This window comes from Podarcis vaucheri (genome assembly GCF_965113315.1).
Source record: "Podarcis vaucheri genome assembly, chromosome: 12".
Taxonomy (NCBI): domain Eukaryota; kingdom Metazoa; phylum Chordata; class Lepidosauria; order Squamata; family Lacertidae; genus Podarcis; species Podarcis vaucheri.
This window is the reverse complement of record NC_138750.1, coordinates 32,639,597-32,664,298: the sequence shown is the minus strand read 5'-3', so window position 1 is coordinate 32,664,298 and position 24,702 is coordinate 32,639,597. Positions and strand designations below refer to the sequence as shown.

Genomic DNA, 24,702 nt, shown 5'->3' with positions numbered 1-24,702 from the left:
CAAAACTAAGAAGAAGAAAACAGAAACAAAGTCATGTTCCATAGATGTGTTTTCCACAAGTAGCCAAATTCATAATCTGAAATTTATTGAATGAATTGGTAACTGGAGACCAGTTTACATAACCATCTTATGACCCTGAATCTCACCTTTGTACCATGCCATTGGTAAGCCGATCATGCTCAGAATTACATTTTAGGTGTCTACCTGTTAAGATTGGTGTGTGTAGAAGCTGTAGAAGCTACTGTGTTATCTTTGACAATCAAGAATGAACTCTCTGTCAATAGCATTCCTTGGGCTGGACAACAATTTAGGTATTCTAATGTTTAACCCATTATGTTTTATTTATTCAGCATTTATTTATTATTTATTTATTCATTTAATTTTTTGTGTGAGAAGTCCTAGCCAGTGATTCATATTCTAAAGAAACAAGACATTTGAAATGGAAACAATAGATCTCTTTATTGTTATCAAATGACTGTCCCTTGCCAGTTCTGAGTTATAATACTCACATACTCAGAGAACGCCAGTGTGGTTGTCGTCGTTAGAATGCTGGACCAGGAGCTGGGAGACATGGGTTCAGATCCCCATTCAGCCATGAAGCTCACTGGGTGACCTTGGGCCAATCACACTGCCTCTTAGCCTAACCCAGCTCACAGGGTTGTTGGGAGGATGAAATGAAATGGGAAGCGGGAGAACCATGCATGACTCCTTGGGAGAAAGAAGGGATAGAGATGTAATAAATAAATAAGAAATTAAACCATGTTGGTCCCAATGAAGTCACTAATAATGTAGATTTAAGAATGACTGAATACGCTGAGCAAGAGTTTCAATACTCTTCTCAGCTGTATATGTTCAGCCTCGATTCACTTGCTGCAGTATGGAGCTAATGATACTATCCTGCCTTAGAAGGCTTTTGAAGGTTTGCTGGGACAATGAATGTGAAACACTGTGAACCCTAGAAATCCCCTTGTGTTATTATCATTAGACTTTAATCCCTTAAAAAAGTTTTTTTTTGGTAGAAAGCCCCCTAATATCAGCTACCTGCAGGTCAGTGATATCTCAACAAGAGCCACACAGCTTCTTTTAAACAACTTCCTTAATCTCGAGCATGGCAGAAAAACTGGTTGTGATTTTAATTACCCAAATAGATGTAATTTCCAGAAGGACAATATCAATTGTATTGAAAAGCCAGATATAGTCCACTAAGATATCTTGCCTCATTGACAAGACAATGCATAGCTTCTGGAGCCAGCCTGTAGTGCTGACTTAAGTTCCATTAATATTATAAAGGGATTGTCCTCCCTTTAATTGCCAAGCTATTATCATGCCAACGCAAGGTCTTGGGGGAATTCTACTCCTTACAACTGTATTTTGTTGCATCTGGCATCATCCAACAAAAGAAAACTGAACTGTAATCAAAAGAAACAGAAAGCCTGTTAATTTTGAAGCAGAAAATAGAGATTAGAAAGCATTTATCAATACAAAGAATATGTCTTGTTCACACACAACAGAGTAAAGCTTCCTCAAGAGATCCCCAATGGTATCAGTCAGGAACTTTAGACAGGACTTAGAGAGTCTTGTAGAGAGCCAGTCTTGTCTAATGGTTAGAGCACTGGACTGGGACCTGGGAGTGGGTTCGAATCCCCACTCAGCCATCATGAAACTCACTGGATGACCTTGGCTCAGTCACTATATATATAAAATGGGGATAGGGAGAATTGTGTTTGCCACCTTGAGCTCCGGTGGGATATAAGTGTGCTAATAATACATTCGGTCTGCCATAGACTTTCCAACCTCCCCTTTTAAACACCCCTGAAATTTTTCCTTTCAAACTGAAACTGCTTAAACCAAGAGATAACGTACGGATTGCCAGCCAAAATGGATTTTTCCCTTATGGTGTAATTTGGATTGTTTAATTGCGGAACAGCCAAATGTGAATTTTGTGACTAGCAGCAATTACAAATAAAAAAAAAGTATCAGCTGCATATTTTATCCTTTATCTCTCCCCCCCCCTTCACAATCTTCCTTTCTCTCTGCTCCCTCTCATTTTTTCATTTTTACATTCATTTAATGCCGTGTATCCTACTGTGGCTTCGTGCCTCTGGATTTGACCCTGTAGCCCCTTGTGTACAGAAGTAGCTGTGCTCAAATGAGTAGCACATTTCGGTTCACTAGGATGACGCTTGAGAGCCAAGTTGCTTGTCTGCCTAAGTGTTTCCAGGACTCAGCCACCAGTAATTAAAAACAAAAATCTTGAGAGACAGCCAAGGCATTGCATAACTACGACACATGCACTTTTTATTACCCTTCCATAGATTCTTCCCTTGCCAAAGGCATAAAGGAACAATGACATTGGCTCAAGGCCATCTCTAGAAGTATCCCATACATGTCAATGAATGTATCTCACACTTGCATAAAGTGACTTCTCAACTTCCATTCAGCCCTGCCAATTGCAGCATTTCATACCCTTCCATTGATAGTATAATGGATTAGTGTCTCCTGTACTTCCTCTGACTTCTGAGCCATTATGATGTCAATGGAAAAAGTCTTATACAAATTCTCCCACTCAAAGACGACATTTTAACACCCATATTTTAGATTTATATATGCAGTGATGCTAATGCTCTCATCACCCCGATATATTATATTATATTACACACACACACACACACACACACACACACACACACATTCCTTTAGCTATTGACAGTTTGCAACTTATTTTAAGCTGAAACGCAAAACCGTTTTGGGTTACTCACAAAGCCAGTAAGTAAGTGCACATTCCAGAAGAGCATTCAGTTCTTGGAAAGAACACCCATTCAATTCAATGGGACTTGCATTAGGGACATTGCTGGTGGAACGTGTCCTTTAATAACACGTGTATAATACGATCATTATGTATGGGATTCTGCTCATTGCGCTGGGCAACCTAGTCAGATGGGCAGGGTGCAAATAAAATTATTATTATTACTATTATTACTATTATTATTATGTCAACAGTCCAGAGGGCTGCTGGTGACCAATAGCCCAAATATTGCCACCTCTGAATCCATTGTCAGGCCAATCCGGTAACAAGACTCTGACACTGGCTTATCAGGACTGAGGGGTACAGTCTAGCTGCATTTAGGGTGTGATCCTGTGCCCATGCAGCTGGGAACATGCCCCTGAGAAGTGAGCGAGACTAACTACTCAGTAAATATGTGTCCATAATTCCACTGAGCACTTTTAAACTCCATTTACGATGATGAATACTATGTAAGCTCCTGATTATTAACTTTGAAATCAATTGGATGTGATCTGAAAAGTGGCTGAATCATGTTCTGGATGAATCCTACTACACAACAGGATAACACACTTTTATAGTACTGGATTGTCCCTTAAAACAATGTGCACTCGTTTTTGAATTACATACTTAATGGAGTTCACAATAAAAATTTAGGTAGGATGTCATTATAGAGATGGGTTGATTGTTAGCTTGCCTGAGTCTTCTTTAAAATAAAACAGGAGGGGCTGAATATAGGCCAATGTACAAAGCCAAGGGTTTGATTCTATTAGATGGTTCTGTAGAGGCACTGCAAGTAAGACCAGAAATGAACATCACATGATCAAGGTGCATAGCAGGGGTTGGACTAGATCACAGCTTTGTGTGTTTGTGTGTGTGACACATTAGTGTGTAGGTATGTTGAACAAACATTCCCCGTACTCCTCCCCAGGGGCTGGAAAAGGGTTAGTTTAACCTCCGGTTTGCTAGTCAAACTGAATTACTGTATCGTGAAATGATGCTTGTCCAAAAATTGTGTCACCAACTTGAAAAGTTTGGAAAGCTCTGGACTAGTTGATCCTCGGAGACTCTTTGAACTCTACAACTTTGTGATTCTAAGGTGCAAAGACTTCAGTATGGTGAGCAATAGTTCAGATGACATTTGCTGTGGACGCTTCCAGACTTGCTACCTTGGGGTGCAATCCTGACAAATTCAGGACATGCAATTATGATGGGTTATATGTTGCATTTTTTACATATAATGAAGCAGAAGCGTTCATTGGATTTAACTGGGGCAACCCAGTCAGATGGGCGGGATATAAGTAATTAACAACTACTACTAATTAATAATAATTTCTTTATGGGGGGAATGTTATCTGCCTTGAATATCTATTCTTTTAGATAAATAAAATAGTTACTGCTTCTTGATAGCAAATGACTGATGAGCGTAAAACAAAACCCTGTCATTTCTCTCTTGCTCTTTCTTTCTCTGCGTAGAGTCAAAACATATAAAATATTTCCTGGGGTGGGGATGCATATTCCCAATCAATAACTAAAACCTCATGTTACACAAAGGAGAGCAAGCCATTTTCTTTTATAATAGATTTCAGAAAGTGACCACACTTTGCATTTCCTGCCTTTATGGTGGTTTTGGGTTTTGAAAGTCCCATCAATACAAAGCAAAGAACAAGTGTAGCACGAACGAACAAGCCCGTACAGGAGAAAGGAAAGACACGAAAACTCACAGCAAGGGAAGAAGCAGACAGATCTATGCCTCAGGTCAGGTTTCAGTCTGACCTCTGTCTCCATGTATGTGGTCATGTTACCCCAAAGTGCTTCAGGCAAGTGGCAGTCGAGACGTCCGCAAGGTGGGCCTGTTGGCATCTAAGTCACATGTAAAGCTGAGTTGTAAGCAACAATCTCACCCTGTTCTTTTTTAAAAAATTAATTATCTCAAATGATACAAGTTGAAAGGTTTGATTTGAAGCATGGGCATAGTCAACAGGGGGAACAGAGAGCGACAGCTGCCCCCCCCAATCAATACAAATCAATAAAAAGACATAGCAAACTGAGGTTCTGCCCCCCAAAAAACAAACAAAAGGCCTGCCCCTCAACAAAAGGCCTGTCCCCCCCTAACGAGAATCTTGGCTACGCCCATGATTTGAAGTCAACAGGTAATAAAGCCAAAGTTTCCATAAAGCAACGGGGGGAAGGGACACAGGGTGTCTGCCTGTCGTGAACTGGCAGGACAGTGGGGAGGAGAAAATCCCAGTGAGGGGTATAGCCATGACTGGTACACACCAGGGCAAGCAGGGGGTGGAGAAGGAGACGTTGGGGGTGTAAAAAGTACTCACAGGGCGACAGAGAATGGCAAGGGGATGGGGGACTGTTCACAGGAACCCGAGGAGCAGGACTCCGAGCCAGAGGGTCCCCCGTCTCCATGAACATGGCAGGCTCTGAGGTGTTGGAAGCAGCAGGAAGGGCACTCCAGGAGGCTGAGGCAGGCCAGGGCCCACAGCTCAGCTCTCTAGCTGGCCAGGTGGGGCTTGCTTGCAGAGGAGGAGGTGTGTGATTCCTCCTCTGGAGGGGGCTTGTAACAGGTGAGGGTCACTTGCCTCATCAAGCCCAGGTGCTGCAATCAGCAGGCAAAGTGCAGAAGAGAAGCAGAGCTGAGGTGCTGGGTTTGCTCAGTTTGTTGCTTAGACTGGGCTTTTCAGGACTGAGCTCCAGGTTCCCCGACCCTGGACCAGGCAGGAACCTGGCCTGACTGTTGGACTTGCTGTATTGAATCTGGACTGTTGTTTCCTGACATGTTGGACTGCCAGGCTACTTGCTTGCTAGCATTTGCCCTTGGGACTGTATACTCCAGTGGGACTGGTTGCCAGATTTGCTGGGGTTCAGGACACCGTCTTGCACGCAGAAGGCTGACAGTTCCACCTCCAGGTAAGTGTGGGAGAGAACTCTGTCTGAAATTCTGCAGAGCTGCTGCCAATCAGTGACCATCATGCCGAGCTAGATGGACCAAAGGTCTGAGTCAGTAGAGGGTAGATTCTTATATTCCTTTCCAGTCATTGTAAGGAGCCCAATGGGTATCTCCCCAAAAGTGTCAAACACTCTAGCCTCACAAAGTGTGTTTGCCATTCCCAGAAGGCCGCAGCTGGAGAGGTTGGTTCACCCCAATTCCTGAACAACCTACCTGGCTCTTCTGCTAATCTACAGTTGACTTTAGCTGAGATTCCTGCACTGAAGTATTTCTCAATCTTTTTCCAACCGTGGCCCCCTTCTGACCTCGTTTCCTTCGTACGGGCCCCCTGTCCTACCGGTAGAACGGTAGGTATTTTGTTTGTAAATAGAACATGTTTTATTTATAATTTTTTTAATAAATATATAAATTATATAATTTTACCTGTGCCCCCCCTGGAATATCCTGGGGGTATTATCCTAATATCCTGGGGCCATATGCCCCCTGGTTGAGAAACTAGATTAGGTGACCCTTGCAGTCCCTTCCAACTCTTCAGTTCTATGATTCTATTCTCCATGCCACCAGCATGGCTGGTAGCTCACAGAATTATGGAATTGGAAGAGATAGCAAAGGTAAACTACTTCTACTCCCTGTTGATGTAAGAAATCCATTTCTACAGCATCCCTGCTGTGCTTCCATGGGGTATATCAAAAGAGCCATTGTTTATGGTCCCATCTACACTATACATTTAAAGCAGTATCATACCACTGTGAATAGTTGTGCCTTTCTGCAAAGCATCCTGGGAGCTGTAGTTTAAGGGTGCCAAGAGGAGTTCGGAAGCCCCGATACCCCTTGCAGAGCTCCACTTCCCAGAATTCCCTGGGAAGGGGGTGGATTGATAAACCACTCTGTAAATTATAGCTCTGTGAGGGACACCCAGCAACAAAAGTCATTGATTGTAATTAAGTCCCATTGATGTCAAAGGGAAAGAAGTACTGCAAACGTAGACTGGCTCCAACTCATGTGTTTTAATATTTGAATGATCTTTGGGGATGTACAGATTTCATGTAATTTTCAAAAATATAATGAAAGCAAACAATATCTCTTTCATTAGGAGAGGTTACAAGACTTCTTTCCACATGGATCACACTATTCCTCTATCACTAGCCTACTAAGCCAAAGGCATCTGACCTTTCCAGCAAAAAGGGTTCCCTAAATTGTTTCCTGTTTTGCAAAGTCTGGGCAGGCATTCTTCAGCCAGCAAGCGGTGTGGGGGTGAATGTTGCCAAAGCCGAGGCCTCAGGAGCTGTTTGTACTGGGGAGAAAACAAGGTTTCCTGCTAAGAAAGGGTTGAAAGATCAGGAAATATGGGCAAACTAACAGCTCAAATGAGAATTCTGCTCTAGTACCAAGAGATAAAACATCACTTAGGTATTTGTACTCCTTATCAGAGCTGAAAATGGTACCCTGAAGAATGGTTAAATGAATTCTTGCAAAAGCCCCAAACAAAAAACAAACCCTAGTTTCACAATTTAAAAGAGTAATGGTTTAGGAAAGAATTGCTTATGCCTTTGGATGGATTTTTCTTCTTCTCTCTGTCCCACCCCTCATAATTTACCCCTTACTTCTGTGTCATCTATGCCTCATACCCTGCTTTTTTTCTTTTTCCTCACTAGCTGGTAATAACCAACACAGGGATCAAAGTCATAGACAGTTGTGGTCAGTGGCTGTAGCACAGCGGTAGAGCATCTGTTTTGCAGGGAGAAGGTCTCAGGTTCAATCCTCAACATCTCCAGGTCGGGATGGAAGGGACCCCTGTAAAATTCTGGAGAGCTGCTACCAGTCAATGTAGACAATATTGAGCCTGATGGAACAATGTTCTGCCTCGGTATAAGGCAGCTTCTTATGTTCTTATGTAATTAGTAAGCACAGGAACCAAGGATCTTCACTAGCATTTCATATTACAGTGGTACCTTGGGTTACATACGCTTCAGGTAACATATGCTTCAGGTTACAGACTCTGCTAGCCCAGAAATAGTACCTCAGGTTAAGAACTTTGCTTCAGGATGAGAACAGAAATCGTGCTCCAGCAGCATTGTGGCAGCAGGAGGACCCATCAGCTAAAGTGGTGCTTCAGGTTAAGAACAGTTTCAGGTTAAGAACGGACCTCCAGAACGAATTAAGTTTTTAACCTGAGGTACCAGTGTATATGAGAACTGTATTCTGCTAAGTAATTTTATATTTACAAATAATAAGCACGTGTGTAATCTGCTCCCCAAAGTGGATCCCAGTAGATTGATCCAACCACCAGAGGCCTCATTCAAATCCTCTTAGGAACAGAACCCCAATGTTATCAGAGGATCAGACTGGTAGTTCCAATTTATTGGATAATCCCAACAGTTTCCAGCATTTACAGCACATCATTAAAAGGCAATAGGAGTTTACATGATGAGGAAGAAAACCTCATAAAAGCACAAGAAACATAAAAAGCAGGCAAATGTAACTGTTCTTAGTCAAAATAGCCCCTTTATGCAACAATTTATAGCTAATAGACTGTTTACCTTGAGATGGATAGATTTCGAATAAGATAGCCACACTTACCTCATTTGCAGATACCCTGTTGATTGAGCCTTTGTCTTGATTTATTTGCACAGAGTTTGTGGGAGTGTTAGATGACATCAGCCTTCGCTGTGATTTGATTGTGGGGAGGTTATACTATGTCGTGTCAAGCAATTGTCATCCCACACTTTCCAATACATTTCCCCCACCATTTTGTTTATCTCAGACAGTCCAGTTTTGGGGGAGGAGTGGATTCATTGTGCAAGAGTGTGCTTTAATGGTGCAACCTGAATAGGGCAGTATGTGACTGAATCCATAGTGTCCAAAAATAGCAACTGGAAGCCCCCTTAGAACCCATTGACCTGTATGTGAAAAGGGAGACAGATTTAATTCCCATTAATCTCAATGAGTACCAAGATCAGCTAGTGGATAGTTTGCAAAACCTATTTGGCTTTCAAGCCATTTCAAAATGGAGTCAGTCATATGGGATCTGGGCTTCCAAGCAGACCCAGGTAGCCATTTGCTCCATGCAGACAGGTAGTTGTCATGAAAAGAACTGGCTACCTTCTTCCCAAGAGCTACTTGGATTTGCACAGAGATGTTTCCTGTGTGTCTCCTCTGGTTTTGAAAATGCAGCCAATGAGAATAGGCACAAAGCACTCTTTAGTGAAAGAGCTGATGAACTATCTGGTTGTAGAAGACTGTGGAAAGGCCGTAGCTCAAAAGGATCTCACTCGGTCCTTTGCATGCAGAAGGTCCCAGGGTCAATCTCTGACATCTTCTGGAAAGACTGGGGAAAAACCGTCTGAAACACTGGAGAGCACTTTCGAATTTGTGCAGACGACACTGAGCTACATGGGCCAATGGTCTGAACTGGTACAGGGCAGCTTCCTATCTTTCTAAGAATAAGCAAATAAAGTCTGCACATCTCCTGTAAATGCAGAGTGAGTCTACAGCTGGGGACACTTTGTGTGTGAGCAACTTCCTACTTACCCAGGAAACTGAGCCTACACAAATATAACCCAACAGGCTAGCTAAGACTGGATCCTTTAAGTCAAAGTGGTGTTATCAAACTGTAGAATCCAAGTCATTTTGCATCACAGGCTCTCGCTGGACTTGTTGCATGCACGATGCCATCTGCATCTGTTTTGTAGCAGCACCTCTTCATCACTTTGTCTCTGCGCAGTGGCATTCTGTGCCGTGCCAGCTTCTGCACTTTGGAGGTGGGTAGCTGGAACCAGCTTTGCTTCTTGTCTCGAGGTTCCCACCATACACTTAAAGGAAATGCGAGGTTGGGGTGATGGAAAGGTCACACACACAAAAACATCCTCCTGAGTTAATGCCTGGGTCAAAGTCTGTGCAAATGAATGAAATGTTTGCTTACAAGGCATGTCATTTCATTGTTAGCAGACGGAGTCTTCCCACTTGATCCTTGCTTCCAAGTTTCAGAGATAAGACTTTCACATTCAAGGATGCGGGTACAAATGAGTGCACATTGACTAAAGACCTAGGCTTAACCCTTCCCTTCAATGTGCCTCCACACATCTTTCTATAAGCAATGATTTCTAAAAGAAACTATCCTCTTTCCAGTATCCCTTTTTGGAATAAGAGCAGCTCACTCTAACTTCAGGTGCCCATCTTAATCTTTTGGTACAATGAAAACAAAGACAAAAAAATCCTTATTGTAACAGCAAGGAATTGTAAAGGAATATGTGGTTCCCTTCAAAAATGACATTTCCTTAGCATACAACCCCACAATATTCAAGCAAGGTATATTGCAGATACAGTAATTTTAAACAGAAAAACTAAAACAAACCTAATTGTTACATGCCTATGGATTGCCAGTCTAAAACAATGAGACACCTGAGTGGTTTTTTAGTTTTTTTAAAAAAAAACCTAATATTTACGTGCACATCACATGGAATACTGAATCCTTGCTTCCCCCTGTCTTACTAAAACTCAAAGATCACCCAAATAAACTTGCTGGTATTCATGGCTGTGCTGCCACGTCTTCCATTCATTTGTCTGTGGCACCATTTCCAAGAGATGCCATTTGCAAGCTACCAACATGCTGAGGACACTCGAAACGCAACAAAACAATCCCACTCTCTCCATTCGCAGTGTTTGATATTAGGCCAAGTACAAAAGTGTGCTGCTTATGAGCAGCTGAAGAAAACACAGCAAAATGTTCCCTTTGAGAATGGCAGAGGTGCTTGCGGAGACTAAGAGTACATATGTTCAAAAGTTTTGATATGATGATTTAGAATACTGGGAAATTTAGTAGACTCTCTGAATATGTGGAGCTTCGTTGTAAATGCCTATGGGCCACATTCAGTGATGTCTGCTCGCTTGTGCAGTGGAAATAACACTTGTGCAATGGGAGTTCTGGTTCCTCATCTCCCACCTCCAGCCCATCCATACACCCCAAAATTCTGCTCTACGGGATCCCCCAACCCTCCAGAGCAGGTTTGGGGGAGACTTGAAGGGTTGCACGGGGGAATGAGAGGCCTTGTTGCATGAAAAGATGCCCACTTGTGCTATGTTTTAGCGTCTAAAATGGTGAAATAAGTGTGGGGGCAAAGCCTCTTTTACCTGAATGCTCTAGTCTAAATCATATTTCAAGTACCAATATACATTTAGAGGAGTTTCTACATAAAAGGAAGCAAAGATCAGGCTGTTGTGTGCCCTTGAATAGGTAAAAAGAAGGCAAAGGACCCCTGGGTGGTTAAGTCCAGTCAAAGGCGACTATGGGGTTGCGACGCTCATCTTGCTTTCAGGCTGAGGGAGCCGGTGTTTGTCCACACAAGCTTTCCGGATCATGTGGCCAGCAGGACTAAACTGCTACTGGCGCACGGAGTACCATGGCGAGTGCCAGAGCGCATGGAAACACCATTTACCTTCCCTCCACAGCAGTACCTATTTATCTACCTGCACTGGCATGCTTTCGAACTGCTAGGTTGGCAGGAGCTGGGACAGAGCAACGGGAGCTCACTCCGTTGCGGGGATTCAAACCACCAACCTGCCGATCAGCCAGCCCGAGAGGCTCAGTGGTTTAGACCACAGCGCCACCGCGTTCCTACTGTGCCCTTGAATAGCTCCATACTGATGAGAATTAAGGGTCAATATATGTTACAGTTAAGGTTATACTCAATCCTGAAGGCAGTTTACAATGGGGTTACACCTTTGCCTTCTTGCCCCACACTAAAACATGCTGCAAAGATGGAGGATTTAGTTCAGTAGAACATGTACTACTGTGCTTACGAATAATAGCTGGAGTTTTTAGATTTTATTTATCTGTTGCATTTTTTACCTTAGCTCTAAGGCAGCACACATTGTTCCAGGTTCCCACTCGCCATGTTTATTCTTACGGCAACCCTATGAGGCCGGTTAGGCTGAGAGGGAATAACTAATATAAGGACTGTGGGCTTCAGGGCTGAGTGGAGATTTGAACCTCGGTCACTCCTGTTCTAATCTATTATGGTACCCACTACACCACATTACCAAAAATATTTTAAAAAATAAAATTGATTATAAATTATACAGTTGTAATTCTAGAATCCATATAGTCTTAGAATCCATTGTTCCAATAAAGTTCCATTCTTGAACTGGGGAATAACCATACAAAGTAAAATAGTGGTTTAAATGTAATGTTTTTATTTATTTTTTAAACCCTCAACTAAGTTTTTTCACGTAGAAGAAGTTTAACATAGAATCTACCTGTCAGCTGAGCCGAGTGGCTGCTCATCATTCTATCCATATATTGGTTAAGATAAATCTTTCTGAGTTTTTACATGAAGCAAGCATGCAGCATTTAGTCTAAAAAAAGCAAGACGGACTTTGGAGTTTGGTTTCTAGCAAAGAGGGAAGAAGACATTTAGAGCAGACGCAAGAGTGATTCATACTATAAACAAACTGATTAACATATTTCATAAAGGTTGCTGAGAGAGAAAAAGAGGGGGGAAAGATGTAATTGGTATTTTAAACAAAGGACTAACGAACAGAAATGAAATAAATGTCTGAATATTGCTGATGAGAAAGATGTTCCAGTTTTTATGAGGTGCTAAAGGTTGAAGAGACAAAGTACATACACTCCAAATTGGGCACTTGCAGTTTAAACGAAGCACACACCCATTTAAAAACCTTGGTTCTAGCTTTCTGTCTCCACAGATGACTAAAATAGTTGTTGTTCTGTTATGTCCTCTCCTTGTCCCTAAAGCAGCTGGCAGCACATCATGGCACTGATTCAAACCCAGAACCAGCTCTCGGCTTGAGGGGGGCAGTGCTTCAAGCAACACCAAGCAGCTGGGTCTGGTCTGGTCACCATTTTAACTTCCCACAATGCTCCAATATAGCATTGCTCCAGGGCACTGTGAGAAATGAAAACGGCACCTGACACCCCAAACCGTCTGAAGGCAGTCCTGTATAGGGAAGGTTTTTTTATTTAATGTTTAATGTTTTATTATGTTTTTGTATATGTTGAAAGCTGCCCAGAGTGGCTGAGGCAACCCAGTAAGATGCGTTGGGGTATAAATAGTGAAATTATCATTATGGAATGGAACGTTCCTATTTTCATTGGAGAAATGTTGGAAGGTATTCAGTTAGGTACTGCTACCCAGTGCTGCTTCAGATGAGCAGGCATCGGTGATGGTCCCATTCTGGCTCCCACCCCAAAACACACAAGCAGTGGATCTTACTTGCAATTATTCAGTACAGGTACTGAATTATGGTACAGGCTGAACAGCAGACACAAAGCTCAGGAACCATGCTTCAGGAGTTCAAGAGCAGGGCAAGAAGTTCAGAAGTTGACATGAACAACAAAGATGTCCAAAAAGGTTTCTATGCCCCACTGACCAAGCTTTTAAATACAAGACTCGATTGCCTTGCAAGAATGTTGGGATTGCAAATGTGTGCTCCTGTGGGGTGCGTCTTCTGCCTGCCTGCAGATGTGGCATCTGGTTCTAGGCAAAAGACTGTGCCTTCCTGAACTCCTGTTCAGTCTCTGCCATTTCCAGTTCCACCTTGCCCTCCTAGCTGCTCCAAGCTCTCCTCAGCCTTCACTCAGACTCTCCACTCAGATAGCATCCCTGCTCCTGTTTCCATAGCAGCTGAAGCTGGGCAGAACGGAGAGATCTGCCTCCCCTCCAATCCAGGTTCTTATCATTCATCTCCTCTTCTGTTTCTTCCTTCTCCTGCGACAAAGCCTACCAATCCAAAACTGGTCCTGGTAGCAGTGTAGGCCTCAGGACAAGACTTCAAGAATGCCAGGAAAGGATGCTGCTGGCACTGTTCAACCCAGCACATCCTGAGTGGTGATATCAAGAGTATCTAACAGCAATGCTCATGATAGCCCTTAGTGCATGCAATGACCCATCAAGACCCGGATATTTGGATAATGCTTCTTCTTCATGCATGCATGTATTATTGTGATAAGGTTGAGGCTCAGGGCCGGCCCTAGCATTAGACAAAGTGATGCAACCACCTGAGACAGCAAATGTTCAAGTTATTCTGCCTATTCCTATTGAGCCTCCAGCCATTCTTCTCTGTTGCCACATGGCCTCTTTTGGGCCACCTTCTTCTCAGTAAGATTCAGCGGCTGATCCAGTTCATGGCATTGCAATCTTGTTCTTCACCTCAGCAAGAAAAATATCTTGGGCCAGCCCTGCTGAGACTGCTTAGCTCCTCAATGCCTGCTGTTTGGCATCAAACTCAGGTATACTGCAGGAGCATTCAGCTGGAAGAATGGGAGTGAAGAGCGACAGAGAAGGACATCTCCCAAGGAATCCAGAGACAATAGTGTGACTGATTGATGTGTTTGTAACAGGGAGTGGGAAGAAATAGATGAGGCTCTAAGAGCAGAACCAAGAGCAACTCTTGGTGTTAGGAACCTGGGGGTTGTGATATGGAGAACACCACAATTAGTTTTTGATCACATGGTTTTGCGCAGTCAGATTTCTTCATGGAACGGCGGTACCCATTCATTTCACATGTCAGCAAAGATTCCTTTAGACAGATGTATTCTGTAAAGCTTTCATTTTTCTGGGTTCTTCAGTGCTATTTGAATTTTCTGTTCTGATGTTTGAGTACACACATTTGCTCTGCTGCTCTTTTTTGTTTCTTTGTGAAATATTTTTCAATAAAATACAGTTTTTTAAAACTATATCTGCTTAGCCTTAAGCATGCCATTATACATCTTGTATGAAAGGTGCTATTCTTCCAAATCTTGGCTTGTAAACATTATTTCTGGCTCTGCAACACTCAAACAATATTATTTGTTCTTTTTTTCATCTTTAACTTTCTCATTAAAAAAAAGGCCGAACCTGTTGAACCACCTTTGAAACCAACAGGAATGAAGCATCTTCTCACCTGTGGATGATAACAGTGTTGTCACATGAAGGCTGTTTCCAAAGTTCAGGGCTGTATGGAAAAGATCACCCTCAAGGTCTGTGTATCTTGTGGGTCACAAATCAAAACTGGCTTTGGTTGACATCTGCAGAGTCAGCTCTTGTCCTCAAACTGTGTATTCTTTTTCAGTACAATTGAACAGGGTGGGGGCACTATCTTTGTATTATCCCAAGAGATCAATCACACTTTTCTGGGGGAAACAACTGTTAAGGTGAAAATGGAACAACACACAAGAGTGTGAGACTCCTCTGTTTGTTTCCTCAAAAGCCAACGATACGATATAAACTTGTCAACTGAAAGATCTGGGCACAATTCAGTATATAAGCAACACTAACATTCTTGGACTACTGACAATATGTAGGATTTCTCCCATTTTAATATGGATTCTCTTTTTATAAAAAAGGTTGCAGATTTAATTATGTTGGACTTAAATGGTATTGCATTACCTTTGTTTTCAGCTCTACTGGTTATACAGGTTGCATCTTTATCTTTGCTAAGGATTTGTGTTGGCAGATAGAAGTTACAACCTTTGCTTATTTTTCAAAGTTGTATCCCACCTTTCTTCAACATGGAGGTACTCCTATTTAAACTCCACCGACAGCTATTTGAAGGAAAGTAGCCTGACAGATGGAATGACTAACTAGGAGAGGATCACTTGGTAAACTTCATAGTTCAGCAGAAATTTGAACCCAGATCTCTTGCAATAAATAACATGCAATAAATAACAAAACAGCAGTAATAATAATAAAAATAAAATATCCAAAGCTTAGGCTGCACCTGATCTTTACTGTATATGTGTTCTGATTTGTCTGTGGAGAGGTTATACAACAATGGACAGTCATCTGGATTTGATGGAGGAGTATTTACATGTCTTCCTGATAATCATCTCTTCCACCTACACATCTGAATGCACTTACCCAACACTTTCCTTTTTAGAAGTAGGACAGAGACCTTTTAAATCCTCTTTAATTGCACAAACCAGTGGTGGATCTTGGGGTCTCAAAATTCAGCAGCGCACTGTGCGACACCCAAATTCAGCACCCCTCTACCTCTCAGGCTCCATTGTAAATCATATTTGCGGCACCCCAGCAGCGCCCCCTAGGCTCCGCACCCAGTGCAACCACACCAGTTGCACTCTCCTAATCTGCCTCTATACAAGCCTATATCTCCCAGTAGGTCCATGATTCCTTCCTGCTAAATACTGACAGTTTGGGGCAGGGAGAGGGAGAGAAGGTTGATAATTGTGGCAGTAGGAGAAGGAATGATGTGGGCTGGTGACAGACTAGAGCCTGAACAGAGGCTCATGAGGGGCCTTGAGATGCTCTGAGACCTATGAGGAAAGGTAAAAGTAGAGAGTTATGTTTAGCCTGGAGAAGAGATTATTACAAAGTAATATGAGAGCAATCTTCACCTGTATGAAGGGCTGCCCTATAGCTGGAGCAAATCCAGAGGGCAGGATGTGAACCAACAGGTTCAAATTAAAATGCTAAACTTCTAACTTTGACTGAACTTTCTGAAGAATTTCCTGGCAGTACGAGCTTTTTGACAATGAAGGGACCCAGAAGTTGGTGGAAACATGTTTTTAAGTAGAGCCAGGATGTTCATCTAGCAGGGATGCAACAGTAGTGGTTTTCTCTCAATGCTGTGGTGGGGTTAGTCTAGATGACATTTGAGGTCCCCTCCAACTCCATCGACCTGTGAATCTATGGACCGCAAGGCTAAGATCTCATTGCCTTTGTGGGCTGAACTGTTTTCCCTCCAGAGGGAAAGAATGGTCCTCAAAGGGTGTGTGTGTGTGTGTGTGTGTGTGTGTGTGTGTGTGTGTGTGTCTGTCTGTCTTCTGTGCAGAATCATTCTACCCAAATCATCAACATGTCTTTAAGCTCCGAGGATATTTTTAAGAGCCTGTTCGGCATGAATGTTCCTCATAGAAATCTCATCCTGATTCTCTGCCAATCCCAAAGGTCATTTCATCGTGGAGAAATAAGCGTGTCTTAAACTTCTTATCCAAACTGTTACAAACTGCTGCATCTGTCACTTGCCGTATCTGTTGGCACCGCTACAGATAAATGAAGCTTCTTTGCCATGAGATGAGTAAGGAATTGGTTCCAATCTAGCAGACTGGTGTTCTCTCTCCCTCTCTCCCTCCTTCATGTCTTTCTGTCGAGTGGGATATGATTGGCATTGCAAATCTAGAAGAGGCTTTGGATCTGAATGTTAACTGGGATTGAGACACAGGCAGGCACACACAATCGTCCAAGTTGCCCGTAATGCTTTCTCCATTTCTTATGATGAAGATTTGCTTCACTTGTACTCGGTTTGGGGGGGCAGGGTGTAAAACAAGGACTCCTTTTTAAAACAAGCAAATACACAACTAGCGCGCGTAGACGCCTGCCTTGAAAAATCAGTCACATTCGTGTTGTCAGAAGATGAAAACAAGGAATGCAGCCATATGAGTTACATGACAAAACTATTCTCATGGAATCCTATCATTTCAGTAATAATAATAATAATAATAATAATTTTATTATTTATACCCCACCCATCTGCCTGGGTTTCCTCAGCCACTCTGGGCAGCTTAACAGTACATATAAAAACATCAAACATTAAAAACTCCCTGATACAGAGCTGCCTTCAGGTATCTACTGAAAGTTGTGCAGTTCTTTATCTCCTTGACATCTGATGGAAGGTTCTTCCACAGGGAGGGCACTACTGCTGAGAAGACCCTCTGCCTGGTTCCCTGTAACTTCATTTCTTGCAGTGAGGGAACCACCAGAAGACCCTCAGAGGAGGACCTCAGTGTCTGGGCGGACCAATGGGGATGAAGATGCTCCTTCAGGAATACTGGGCCGAGGCTTTTTAGGGCTTTAAAGGTCAGCACCAACACCTTGAATTGTGACATACCTGAAAAGCATAGTTAAAACACATTTAAAGCATGTGCCATCCCCAAAGCATCTTTGGACCTGTAGTTATCCCCTCCCAGTGCTATAATTTCCAGCAACCTTAACCTACAATTCCCAGGATTGTTTGGGGAATCCATGTACCATGAAGGTTTTTTGGGGGCCCCTTTCCACACACACACACACACACACACACACACACACACTGTACAAATTTACTTGGCTTGCAGGTATATTGCAGGTAGAGGTCAGTGTTGGCAACTCTCCAGCCTTTCAGCCAGATCTACTGTTTTTTTGTCCTCGTACACGGGGGAAATGATTTGGAGTGCTTCAATATCTTCTCCCTTGAAGTTCCATTTGTAATGGAATTTGCACACCATTGCTCTGAAACAGAAGCACCTTATGTTTTCAGTCTTCCTAAATGCTTAGCTTTGCAGCATACAAAGCGAGAACTCCTTGCTGTTCTCCAGAGTGACCCTATGAGCCAATCCTCAGGGCCTCCTCTAATCAGCAAAAAGGGTCAGAAGATGATGTCTCAGTAGTTGAAAAGCTTCCTTTTTCTGCTAATTGGCAGGTCTCAGATGTTGGAGGCAGGGAAATAGTAGCAATAGTGAACAGGTCTTCAAACACACACACACACACACACACACACACACACACACACACACAACCGGCAAAACCCCAGACCACTGCACCTTTGTTGGGGACATAACAGGATCTGACACTGTGCAGAATTGTGCTTGGAATAAACCAAAGTATGTGCTGAATTTTGTGGAAAAGAGCTCTAAGTTTTCCTAGCTTAGTATGAAGCCTGAGTTGTGTGGGGAGTTTACACTACCACAAACTTTCCCCTTTCTTGTTAAATGGGGAAGGCAGATTTCACTTGTGCTTCCCTCGAGATTCAATGCAATATTCCCTCCATGGAAATGAATGGGGCCTGCACCCATGAAGAGTTCCATGTGAACAGCACGATATACATAGTGCTCTGAAGTTTACAGTTTTCAGAAAATGCAGCATAAATACAAGAATCTGCGTAAGAAAATCACCATCTCATTAATCCTTAACCTCATTGATTTGAGTCAAATAATGGCAGAGCGAGCATTGGATTCGGGGTGTCTCTCTCGTTTTTCTCTCTCTGACTGGCTTCAGAAAAACCTTTGGACGCCGCTTCCACTCCCTCAAACACAGAGCTGTGTGCAAATGTGCAGAGTAGCACTCTGCAAATATTTAGCTTCTTTTTGATACCAGTGTCAAAACACTTATGTGCAATTCCAAAAAAACTCTGCATAACTTACCATGTTTAACCATACATTGTAGATCCGCCCCTCCCCTTCCCACTGCATTGGAAGTGTAGATCTTCCGGGAGGCCAGCTTGCGTTGAAAGCACTCGTTTATGTTCGAGTCCTGCCCTTCCCTTCCAATCTCTTCATATAAAAATGAACCTTCTTTTCCAAGTAATCTCAGGAGGCAGCCCAAAGTTAATAGGAATGGATTTGTTTGCCTAAAAATAGACGAGTGAGCCAAGTTTGCCGCCCACCCCCCACAAACAACAACAACAACATCTTGCACATTCTGTACATAGTTACACTACCCACTTTTATAGCATTTTAATTGTAATGATTTCCTACAAAGGCTTCTAAGCATGTTAGTTTGTTGGGACTTCCTAGAATTCTCAGGGGTTCCAATTTGTATTTTGTGCTTGTTTTAGGAATGTACCTTTATTGTTGATTTCATGCTTTTCACCACCATTATGCATATGTGTGTGTGTTTGTGTGATATATATATATATATATATATATATATATATATATATATATTTGTAAATAAAGTAAATTTTAATTAAAGGGTGGGTGCCATGCCGTTTTTATTGTAATTATTTGTATATTTAAAACAGATTTCATACATATATTTTGTTTCAGTTCTATTAATGTTGAATTGTTTTTTCTATGGTCTATATCTTCTCCCTTGAAGTTCCATTTGTAACTGAATTTGCACACCATTGCTCTGAAACAGAAGCACCTTATGTTTTCAGCCTTCCTAAATGCTTAGCTTTGCAGCATACAAAACGAGAACTCCTTGCTGTTCTCCCCGCACACCTTCTCCAGAGTGACCCTATGAGCCAATCCTCAGTGCCTCCTCTAATCAGCAAAAAGAGTCAGAAGATGATGTCTCAGTAGTTGAAAAGCTTCCCTTTTCTGCTAATTGGCAGCTCTCAGATTGGCAGCTCTTGTTTTTACCTGTAAGCCGCCTTGAGCCCCATCAGGTGAAAAGGTGGGGTCTCTATGTATGTATGTATGTATAAATAAATAAATAAATAAAATCAGTAAATAAAATGGAGGTGACAGCAATTACTAGGAAGAATACTGGTGTACTTCAAAAGGACAATATTCTGGACACTGAGAGCTGGTATGGTGTGTTGGTTAGACTGTTGAACTAAGATCTAAGAGAGCAAGGTTCGAATCTCCACTTGGCCACTGGATGACCTTTGGTCACTGCCTTAATTCAGCCTAATCTACCTACAGTGTTGTTGCAGGGATTAATTGAGGAAGGGAAGAACTATGAACGTCACCTCTCTCTCCTTAGAGAAAAAGGTGGGCTATACAGTGGTACCTCAGGTTAAGAACTTAATTCGTTCTGGAGGTCCGTTCTTAACCTGAAACTGTTCTTAACCTGAAGCACCACTTTAGCTAATGGGGCTTCCTGCTGCTGCCGCACCGCTGGAGCACGATTTCTGTTCTTATCCTGAAGCAAAGTTCTTAACCCGAGGTACTATTTTTGGGTTAGCAGAGTCTGTAACCTGAAGCGTATGTAACCTGAAGCGTATGTAACCTGAGGTACCACTGTAACAGCAATAATTAAAATAATAGCACATTATCATCATATAGGGTAGCCTCCCCACCATCCCTTACTTATGATTGGGTGTAGGGACATATAATGAGTTTCTTATTTAGGCTGCTCCTATAGCTGTGCATCAAGTAAACTGGGAAGAAGGAACCACATCGAGCCTCACAATTAAACTAGTCATTTAGGAGTGTGGATGATAGCTCATTTGTAGACCTCCTACTTTTTGAGCAGAAGATCTAATTACACTTCTGGCCACTAAAACAGGGTTACCTAGCAAGCGATTAACCTAGAACCCTAGAGAGTCTTAGAGAAAATCGAATTGATTCTTACATGCCCTTGGGGAGTTTGGCATTGGCCATTTTGTGGAAGGTGGAGATGACCAAAGCGATTGACATCATCATTCTGATGCAACTTCTTCGAAGCAGCTCCTTGGTTTACTAGAGAGCAAAGGATAAAGAAGAAGATTGGGAGATGAGTGCAACCAGAAATATATTTGGAACCAGAAAAACCTGGACATAAGGGGGAGCTCATTGTTGAGCCAACTCTGTCAGTGATGGTTGCAAAGATGCAAGACTTCTCCACCACAGCTGCAACCTCAGAGTGTTGTCCTGCAGAGCTTTTCTGGTTGGCTCAGGGACAACTTGATAGACGTGGTGATAGCTGCTGTAAATCTGTTGTGATGTGTTTGCTAGGCTTTTTGAGGACGGCGTTGCTTAAACGTCAACGAGTCAATCCAGAGAAATGACCAGTGTACCATCTAGTGTGGCTTTGTAGAATGAGTTTCTACTGTTGCCATCCAAGGAGATAAAAAAGGCACTTGGAGGGCTCTTGGCTGTTAATCTCTCTTCCAAGGGAACTCTGAGAATTATGGCTATGGGAAGGGAATAACAACTCTTGGCATCCTTAACCAACTACAGCTCCCAGCATCCTTTGGGGGAAGCCTGTTTAAAGTGGTATCACAGTGCTTTAAGTGTATGGAATGAATGTAGTCCAAGAATCTGTTTCCCCAGCTATTTCTGTACCCACCTTTCCCCTTTTTAAAGCCACAGGACTCCAGCTGTGGACCTTGGCAGACCCTCTCCTCAGTTAGTGGCGACAGGGAATAGAAGCCTAAGGGTAACAAATCCACTCTACTAATAGTAGACTCCCCTCCCTCCCCCCCCCCCGATTCCTAGGAGACAGATATGGTTACGTAAGGTCTGTGACACAAGGCCCCTCTGAGGCTCTTTTAAAACAAGGAAACGACAAATTGCCTTTTTCTCTGCTTCCACGTGGACTTCAGCTGTCATTATTTCCGAAATAAGTTTTAATTAAAGCTGCCCTCCGTACAATGTGCTACACTTCAGCTGTGTAGCAAATAACACATTAATTTCCCCTGACTCCTAGTAATCTTACTCTGTTTTATCCTGTTAACATCTTGTTCTGGCAAACACCGGTGGGAAATAACAGGTGCTAGCAGAGAAGCAATACAGAAGAGGGTTAGTGGGAGTTAATGAAAGTAATCGCCTTATTTTCCACTTTTTTAATATTTGGGTTTTTCTTGGAAAATTTTATGTCTTGGATCGTGATGGACCCCTCTCCATACAGCTAGGTTCTGCATGAAATCATTCAGAGCTACGCCAAAGATGGGTGTTTTCAACTGGAATGTCTTCTTCCTCACAGAGGCTCCATGTCATCATCAGCTGCATGATGGGCAGAATAATCACGGCCACAGCAGCGCATGTTGAATTTCTGCCTGTCACACAGCTGAGAAATATCAGAAAGTCTCTGTCAGGAAAAAGAAAAGGCAGCGACTGACTAGGTTGAGGGCTGAAGCTAAGCAAATCGGGACCTTGTCATTACTTGGATGGGAGACCACTTGAAATCCATTAAAGGAAGTAAATGTGAGATACATAAAGAAGGCTGATCGCCGAAGAATTGATGCTTTTGAATTATGGTGCTGGAGGAGACTCTTGAGAGTCCCATGGACTGCAAGAAGATCAAACCTCTCCATTCTTAAGGAAATCAGCCCTGAGTTCTCACTGGAAGGACAGATCGTGAAGTTGAGGCTCCAATACTTCGGCCACCTCATGAGAAGAGAAGACTCCCTGGGGAAGACCCTGATGTTGGGAAAGATGGAGGGCACAAGGAGAAGGGGACGACAGAGGTTGGACAGTGTTCTCGGAGCTACAAATATGAGTTTGGCCAAACTGCGAGAGGCAGTGGAAGACAGAAGTGCCTGGTATGCTCTGGTCCATGGGGTCATGAAGAGTCGGACACGACTAAACGACTAAACAGCAACAACAACAACAACATTATGCAGAGACTGAGTGGGAAAGAACGAGTGTCCTCTTATTTTGAAGGTGTTCTAGCTTCCTCACAGGGCTGGCCCAATACATTTTGCTGCCCAAGGTGAAGATGTACAGAAACCCATCCAACAGCCAGTTGAATCTTATATATGAGGACAACATGTGAGCTTAAATGGTGCAGGACAGTATGTGACACACACAGCTCTGTTCTCCACACCTTACTGTCACATCTGCTACCTGAGGCAGCCACCTTCTTCTGCCTGATTGTAGGCGTGTGTCAGGGGTTCAGGAGCAGAGGCGAGGGCAAGGGAGGAAACAGAGAGCGAGGGGGAGGAGGCAGAAGAAAGGATGAGTGATGACGACGACCCGAGATCTCCGAGTCTTTCCAGTGAATCAGAAGATTCACAAAAAGGAGCACCGGTGGCCAGGGCAAGGGGGGAGACTAGGGGGACACCCCAGGAAGATAGAGCCAGAGGGGACTCAGAGGGGAGCAGTTGGAAATCGGGACCAGCGTCACCGCCAGAGAGCAGGGATGAGGAAGGGCGCCAGGGATCAAGCGCTGGCAGCTCACAACAGGAGGGAGGGCACGAGTCAGGAGTGGCCACACCTCCATCGGGGAGCGAAGAGACGGTTAGACGGAAAGTGGAAGGTTGGGCGCGCGCGCCAAGTTCAAATGCACAGGAAGGTGGCGCAGTAGGCAGCCCGGAAAGGGAGCCAGGTCCTAAAGCCCGGCGCAAGGAGACAGAAGGGTCCGGGGGGTCAGCGTCAGAAGAATCCCGGAAGGAAGAGACCCCGGGGGGCAGAGGGACCCAGAGGAGAACTGTCAGGCGGAAAAGGTGGAGCAGGGCTAGGATATTAAGTTGGTGCACAAGGGGCGGAGACTCAGACGGAGCTTCGCCGATCTAAGCATAAGACGTAGAGTTGCGCGCAGCAGCTTGAGAATGGAGACTGTAACTCAATAAAGACTTTTATTTAATGATCGCTGGCTGGCGTGATCCTCTGTGAGCTAGGATCTGGAAGCAACCCTGACAGCGTGGTTCCGCAAGTTCTTCACAACATGTTCAACCAAGGAGTCCAAATTATTGTTTTGTTTTTCTTTGTTTTGTTTCAGCAAGAAATAACTGACCTTGGATGATGATGATGAAGGAGAATGAGATTTTAGGGATCAGGTTTCTTAGGACCTCTCACCTTAGATTCAGAAACTTACTTTTGCTATTGCATAGGGGTGATTAAGACATGGAACTGCCTTATACCAAGGCAAGCTAGTGTCCCATTCAGCCCAGTATTGTCTATTCCAGGGTTGGAAAACTTGTGGTCTCCATATTTTGCTGGAATACAACTCCCATCAGCACCAGGCAGCATGGTCAAGTGTCAAGGATGATTAGAGTTGTGGAGATGTAGTCTAACATCTGTAGGGTCATAGGTTCCCCACCCCTGTAGAGCATTCTGTTTTCAAACACCAACTAGTCTCCCTTTCTATTCCAGGCATTTGGTCAACATGTGACAAGGGTATATCACACAAGCTGGCCTTCCTCTCTTCCGTCTGTAGATTTGCTGCCGTTGACCTCCATACATCATGCCAAAGGTGAGAAAAGGCTCTACAGGTACAACCAGATTTATTGATTGCACACATGCGTAGTTAGAATCACAGAATTGCAGAGTTGGAAAGGACTGTGAAGGTCATCTAGTTGCCATACGCAAGTCCTCTTTCTTTCCATGGGCCTAACGTACAGAGGCGAAAGCCAGAGCCAATTGGATGGAGGAGATGGAGGCCAAAAATGAAATTTGTATTCAGTTTGGTTGGCTGCACTTGGTGTAGCAAGATCTGAAGTTGCGCCAAAGGCTGTAACAATAGAGATGCATCAGTGCTCTGCACTTGAAAATATGCCTGCCATTGTTCACTTTTGCCTGTAGCATGTCATGCAGTCACATCGTTTGCTGCTTGTTGTGTTTAACTTGGAAAAACAGTCGCGCTTAGCGTTAACC

General features: G+C 43.3%; 1 long non-coding RNA gene across 2 annotated transcripts in view; it reads left to right on the top strand.

The window, feature by feature from the left end:
* Positions 1-24,702, top strand: part of LOC309515834 — an 89,610-nt gene that overhangs the window by 8,960 nt on the left and 55,948 nt on the right. For both annotated transcript variants that reach the window (XR_014212690.1, XR_014212691.1), the window contains exon 2: positions 24,202-24,301. This is a non-coding gene — a long non-coding RNA (uncharacterized lncRNA). The remainder of the gene's footprint in view (positions 1-24,201; positions 24,302-24,702) is intronic.